This window comes from Saccoglossus kowalevskii, chromosome 13 (genome assembly GCF_978046115.1).
Source record: "Saccoglossus kowalevskii chromosome 13, keSacKowa6.1, whole genome shotgun sequence".
Lineage (NCBI taxonomy): Eukaryota > Metazoa > Hemichordata > Enteropneusta > Harrimaniidae > Saccoglossus > Saccoglossus kowalevskii.
In genome coordinates this window covers 26665231-26672725 of record NC_140653.1, presented here as the reverse complement: position 1 = coordinate 26672725, position 7495 = coordinate 26665231, and the positions used below count along the sequence as shown (strand labels likewise).

General features: G+C 38.3%; 1 pseudogene; it reads left to right on the top strand.

Moving 5' to 3' along the window:
• The first annotated feature begins 31 nt into the window (after positions 1-31).
• Positions 32-1661, top strand: LOC100374950 (zinc transporter ZIP1 pseudogene; annotated as a pseudogene).
• Positions 1662-7495: the final 5834 nt, after the last annotated feature.

Sequence of the window (7495 nt, the reverse complement as noted above, 5' to 3'; positions counted from 1 at the left end):
TCGTTTCGATACATGTATGCTGGCACGTGCCAGTCGGCACTCACGTTGGGCGTGTCGGTCAACCCATGGGTGATGTCAACAAGGTATGCTCTATCGTTGAAGAATTTTGCATCTATACGCATCGATCAGCCCAAGCTACATTAGTGTGTTGTTCTGACTTGCTGGACTGTGATTAGCACAATGGATTCCCTGATCTGGATCAAAGTGGTGGTGCTTGTAGGGCTACTACTCGTTGTCATGGTATTTGGCCTTCTTCCTTTGAAACTAGCAACCATATTGAAGACCAAGAGATTGGGCTCCGCAAGAATACTTCGGCTTCTGAGTTGCTTCGCCGGTGGGGTTTTTCTGGCGACTTGCCTATTGGACCTGCTACCAGAGGTGACGTCGCAGTTTGATGCTGTCTTCGAGCGAATGAACGTACAGATGAACTTCCCTATTACTGGGCTAGTGGTCACAATTGGGTTTCTTTTGATCCTCGCAGTAGAAGAAGTTGTCCTCGGTTGCAAAGAGTCACAATTGATATCTGCGAACGAAAACGTATATACACTGGGAATTACCGTGGATGATAGCCGTGGCGATTCTGATGACACCGATTCTCTTAGGGAGACGAAGTTTGTCCCCGAGGACACAGATTTTCTAGTGGCACCGACCTATAATTTTTCTAACAGTTTGCGTTCCATGGCTTTACTTGTCGCATTGTCTTTGCATTCTTTATTCGAAGGCTTGGCTATTGGATTACGAAATGAAAGTTCCGGTGTTTTAAGACTATTTACAGCGGTGGCAATTCACAAAAGTATTTTAGCTTTCAGCCTAGGTTTAAAACTAGTCCAAAGTAATTTGAGTCTACGAACGGTGGTGTTATCATGTTTATTCTTCGCCGTGACCTCCCCGTTGGGTGTGAGCTTAGGAATTCTGTGTCAGTCCATGGCTTCGGAACTGACCAGTGCCGTTATAACCGCCACATTACAGGCCATTGCGACAGGGACATTGTTTTATATAACGTTTCTCGAGGTGCTAGCGAATGAGATCAACTCAAATGGGGACCGATTCTGGAAAGTGGTCGCAGTCATTGTGGGCGTTGTTTGTATGACTGGTTTGGTGATGTTTGGTGATTGAAGTACGAGCACGAGGGAGTCACGATGATACTTTGTCAAACCGATGTTGACTGGCACGGTTAGTGAACTCCCCCAAGCATTTATCTCAAGGGTGACGATATTTGTGCGCCCAACACGGTTAATCGCTTCGTTCGGAACGTACTCTTCAAGTCTACAGGGAACCATTTTCTCTGGTAAGACAATGGTTACGACCTAATGATTTTAACAACGCCAAGATGTCCTCAGCGCAGTGAACTATGACCACATCACATTAACTGAATATCGAATAATTAATTCGTTTACAGAGGGAACGACCTTTAGACATCCACGCTTCACCGTGCTCGGTGATGGTATGCCCGCTAATGTATGTGCGGTTAATTGACAGTGAGAGCAATAAACGAATATAGTTTGTATACGTAAACGATGCTTATAATTTATATAATTACTTAAGATTTCGATGTACTGCCAAACATTCCAAATTGACAAGGAATTATGATACAAACGAATATGAAACTTATGAAAATGCATGCATTTTAAAATAAATATGATTAAATTATTTAATAACAAGTGTTGTTGTGTGTCTTGTTGCCTCCATCCGTATTTTTACTTGGACATCATGATAGCCACGCCGTTCTTCGTATTCCAAGCTTTTTTCACCTAGCTATAACCAACTACGGAATTACGATTTTTCTATTATGTTGGTTACACATGTACTTGTTTAATGATTTCAGGTGGCGAGTAGACGAGGTTTGAAAAAAAAGAATATGCTGTACGTATCTCTATGGAAACATCTGTTTTAATGTTATCACATTGAGTCAGTACACGTCTCAAAATTGAAGCCATCACGAAAAATAATAACGCGTAATATTTTTACAGTATATTCCCAAATAGTGTCTGGATTAACTAATTAGCTATTCACTTTATATTGTGGTAATTTCATGCTAATTAAACAGATTAATGTGAAGGAAATTAATCGTATAACTACTGCATAATGGCACTACTTATACTTGCATTCCTTTAAATTTATTTCTGCGAACGAATCGTTTGGATTTAAATGAAGCACGAGGATCCTACTGAATACATGTTTTAGAGATATGTATAAATCATGTTAATTTATATTTATAAAAAGAAAAACATACACTAGTAAGCTTTAATTTCGTATACCCACGCCATCGAAATAACTCGGTCACGCTGCCCGTAATTTCTTTGCCAGAACGAGGCAATTACATTGAAACACCAGCACTTCATATTTGTTTAGTTTTTTACTGAGAGTATTCAAGTGATGTTTGTGATGTAACATTACATTAGCGAAAGTTGACAATGACGGTCGAATATTTCATCTGAATATATTCAGTAAAATAAGTTAATATCATTAAGGAGAAACTGAATCATACATTTATTACTGGCAGGTAAATATTTTGTGATGTTTATGAGACAAAAACAAGTGTATGGACAATTTTCGAAACAATAGAACTGATTTGCAATTACATCACATAAATAATTCAATTGTTAGCAAACATTAGTTCACACATCTACGACAAATGTAAATTGCATGAAATTAATGGCAAAAATAAAAATACAATTTTTCTGAGAATTTCTGACGTTGTAGTTACTCAATAGAATGATGTGTTCCATATTGTTTAATTTCACCATCTGATCAGGTGATATTCATTCAGCAGCTACTTTGTCGGATTTCAAAGTTAGAATGAAACATGTGCATAGCGGTAAACAACGCGCAATATACGTCATTCGAACCGAAATAAGTGGTGCCTTAGACCGCTCGGCCACACTACCCGTAATTACTATGCGAGAACGAGGAAATTACATTGAAACAGATTTAACATATTCATATTTGTTTTAGTTATTTACTAAGTTGAAACCTTTATGCACTGTCCTTCTAAGGGACCGTGCTTTATGTAATACATTTTTAAACTTCCTCTGTATTGGATACTCCATCGGATGGATAGACTAGGTGTGAACGTTATTCCTCTTCCATTGTGTTATCAATAGAGTTAGCTACCCACCGCGCCATACTTGATGACAATTTGCCTGTATATCACTATATGCGACGCAGACGAGGACATTGTTGTTCGTAGATTCGCCTCCAAATTCAAAGGTTATCGACGCTGTGAACGCCGTCGCTTATATCCACTGCGTCACCTAAACTCTTCGTTGCTGGAGGGCACGGTTTATGGGGACGGTCAATGGTAAATTCAGTTTAATTAGTAATTGGAACCAAATCGGACACTGTTTTGAAATACACTGTAATGTAATGACAGTTCACCACCATATGTATGGCATAATATCAGTAAACGTTACACGCGGAGAAAAATCTCTAAAATTAAAACAATATTTTTTTACCATCTGCGACATGACAGTATGTTTTTGCTAACCCGGAAAGGTTGGTTTGTAGTCGCTTCGTTTGTAAAATATAAACGTCATCATCTGATTAAAAATTGCCTTGTGTATGGCAAGTACAAATCAAAACAGTACCGACGCTCAACAGACTGCACTGAGTAAATAGTCGGCTCCAGAAATAGAACAAATAACGCCCCTGATACAAAGCGAATACTCTAACCAATGCACATTTACCCGTACGGGTATTTCCTCTATAAATCCGCGGTCATCGCACGTTACAATTTCCAATATATTATTTCTTATATTAAAACGGTATATTCATGATAGTGGTCGTGGTAGATTTAACTGTACTCTCGCGAGACTTACATACACAACAGCTGAGTTTCTCATACAGGTAAAGAAGTAAGGACTGCAACCACCGAGAAGAGATCCAGATCACCGAGTACTGTAGGGCATTTTACCCCGAAATGGAAATTACCTCTGAGGCAGGGGATATTTTTTCTTATCGGTATTAATTGAAGTGCTTTACTGGTATTTTTCACAATCTCCCAAACATTTACCAGGTGTTTTAAAGTTTTGAACTTTCAAGGTTAAAATATTCACTTTTACTCTAATTTTCCCTGTGTGAAAAAAAATGAAGGTGATTTTCTTTGATGACCAAAGTGATAGGGCCGCATAAATTGCGTATCCTTGGGTTACAAAAAAAAATCCCCCCGTAGACCACGATCATACAGAAATTGACGTTGTGTAGGATCTTTTCATATGAAAATTTCATCATGCAAGTAACGTCGATCCTTGTCAAAAACATCTGGGAAAAAAGATCATCTCTCATATTAGCGGCGTGGCAATACGTACACTGTAGATCAGTGGGTGTAATTACATTCCCAAATGCTCACGGTCAATAACATGTAGGGGTTATTATTCAAACGAATGCGAAGTGTGTGTGCAGTATTCTCAATCGAAATTTAATGTTGTCAATATTGCATTAGTACACACGCCAATGAAAAAAATACCAAATGTAAATATTTGAACCCACTTCCTGTGCTGTGTGAAGTAGCATCCAATTATTTGCGTTATCCATATCATACGGTCTGATGACACATCACGTGAGCATCCTCACAGTCACAATACGGTGCTTTGTGTCTATTCCGTTTTATGTCTGGTCTGCGCTCTTTGGGTGCAACATCCGTACACAGATCGGAAATTAACGGCCGTTGTCGTGGGGTTGAGGGAGAACCCATTCAGTCCCTTCGTTATGGCATGAGTTCTCTCAGTCGGGGTATACAATATTGTGGTGTTTACAAAAAGGGTTCGTAACTCTAAATCAATTCAATGTACCATCTGCGATAGTAAAGATATGTAGCAAGAAAAGCTTTAAACAGATTTGGCTCATCGCTAATGGTGTCAGTAGCATATGTTAATAGTAAGGGTGGTGGTCGTCTCTGCAAGTTGTGTTTGATATGGATCTTACGTGACGTACACCACGCGTGCATTACGCATTGTTTGTTTACATAAAATTCGAAGACGCGTTGCTTAAGGACTGTCGCGCTTTACTAGTAATTGTCTACTATCAATTATGGTAATCCATAATATTCACTATTATTCGCCGAAACAGACGCTGAAACGCTGCTAGTGGTTTCTGTTAATTCCTCTCTCGAAATATGTCTAAAAACTGTATCTCAAATCCCTGCCCGGCGGCAATGCTTAGTTGCAACCAGTCCCGGCGTTCTGTGGTGCAACCATATGGATTAATTTCAGCATTCGTTATAAATGCGACGAATCGCTTATGTGACGTAATTGGATACAAATGTATGTACATGGCTGCAGTGGACATTGACATATGGCTGGACCATTTACAAACCTAGGGATTCATTGGGTTGAAAGATAACACAGTTGACTATGTTTAATCACACTGTGTGTTGGCTTTATAATGTCGACACAATAGCGTTTGTTCACAGTGAACATATGTGTGTTTCGTAATCGTGGCTGTCACAATGGTCCCACTCTTCCACCTCAAGTGTAAGCGTAGTAAAAAGTTCATATTATGTTTGACAATATTTAGTTCAAATGTTGGACCCTTTTTCAGCAATCTGAGAAAGTGTGTTCTCTACTTTTTTGAAAATACAACAGGCACTTTCGATGTATCTGAAGAACGTTATTTGCATGTTAATGTCAATTTTATTTGCGTTTTTCTTAACGCTTTGTGCATATTCTGCGCACGCCGCATCGCCCTGGGCAAAATCTATCGGTATTGGTCGGTTTTCATATCGAGTTCACAGCTTATGTTGCGTCATTAAATTAATCAATTTTTACAAAAATACTTGATACGGGAACCACCCTCTCCCGCTTCTATGATTGCTGATATATATATATATATGCTAGATTATATAATAATGCTAAGGCCGAAAAAAGGTGATACAGGCTTCAACCATATCATTTGTGAGACTTGTATGAACTGCTCTGCGCCCTATCGCCTACTATCAGCGGTGTCCTCCAGAGTAACAGCGTTTCTCTACAAGACTTCTGTATTTCTTCGTCGTTGTGTTGCAGTAGCCACTGACTGTCATCAATTTCCACATCCTGAACTGTGAGTTATCGCCAATGCACACTTCTCTAGTAGGCAATCCCATATTGTAAGAGTGAGTTTATTCATTGTATTTTTCTGTGTTTTGTTTCGTGTAATTATTTTAAGAGGTATTAAAGCCAGGAGATTTAACTTGACATTTTGGCGTATGTGTATTTCATTTCCAGTATATTGTCTTGTCTACCTCATTCTAGCAGTGAGAGAACCCCCTGTCTAGTGTGAGTTCTGTGTGTGTCCCTCTCAATAGCAATAAGCACTGTAACAACCCTTATCGTATACTTTCCCCGATACAAAAACAGGTCATTTGAGTGCAATGGTATATGGAATACAATATTACGAACACATTGGCAAAACTGTGCCACCATCTGGGTGTTCAGTCTTGAAGGGACATGTAATCCGAGTCCCTGATTCAATTATAGCAGCATGCCTGTATTGCTAGCGCCATCGTCATAGTCAAAAATACAATATCGCAATAATATTTTTTGTTCTCAATTTCTGAAATCTCAAATTTCTAAGAGAAGTTTTCATTTTCAACAAAGTACTGAATCGGAGACAAAGAACACAATTGTGTCACTAGTAATATATACCAAGAGCATACACCCGAATCTAAACAACAACTAAAGCGTGCTTGGCATAGTAAATATAAATCGGTGAGTACAAGTGGAGGTGTGAATCAATGGGTTAACGCGCGACGTGCGACTTTACGTCGTTAGATTAGTGTTTTCTTTTCAATGTTAACAAAGAAGCGATCCGTCAATTTGGTTCACGATTAGCAATAACACCTATGTCCTATCCGAATATTCAATTGGAATCCCGTCACCCCTCTTCAACATTTCATTTCAGAAAACATTAAAAATGCATAAAAACAACATCCATGAGAAATAACAGATGGGTACGATGATGATTATATTTTATTTTATATTATGTAATAATTTTCACGCGTGTATCACGTTGTACATGCACACACTCGTGAACCCAGCAATATCATCGCTTCAATAATTCATGTGGATGAGAGTTGGTGATGAAAGCAAACAGCATTGGGTGGGTGATATGTACATGTCGTGCGTGACTTTGTTGTAATCTGAATCAAGAAAAATAATTAATGATAGTTGAAACATCGTTTATTAATGGTATTACAAATTTGAAGAGGAAATTGCCAGAAAACGATATGGAGCAGGTGAAAATGAATATTTGTATAAACCCTGGGATGCATATGAGTTTTTTATAAGTTTTGTTTACATTGAACACGATATTATTATTATTGTCTATGTTATTTTATTAATGAATTTTTGATCAGTGAGGACGAGTTGCGTGTATGTTTTCCGTAAGCATTTATTTTATGACCATTGAATACAAATAAATTTACTCTCAAAATAAGATCTTGAATGAATGTTAATTTTGTTTAACTTTAATTAAATAGCGAAAATCGTTAGACCAGTGAGCAGGCTTACCCATATGG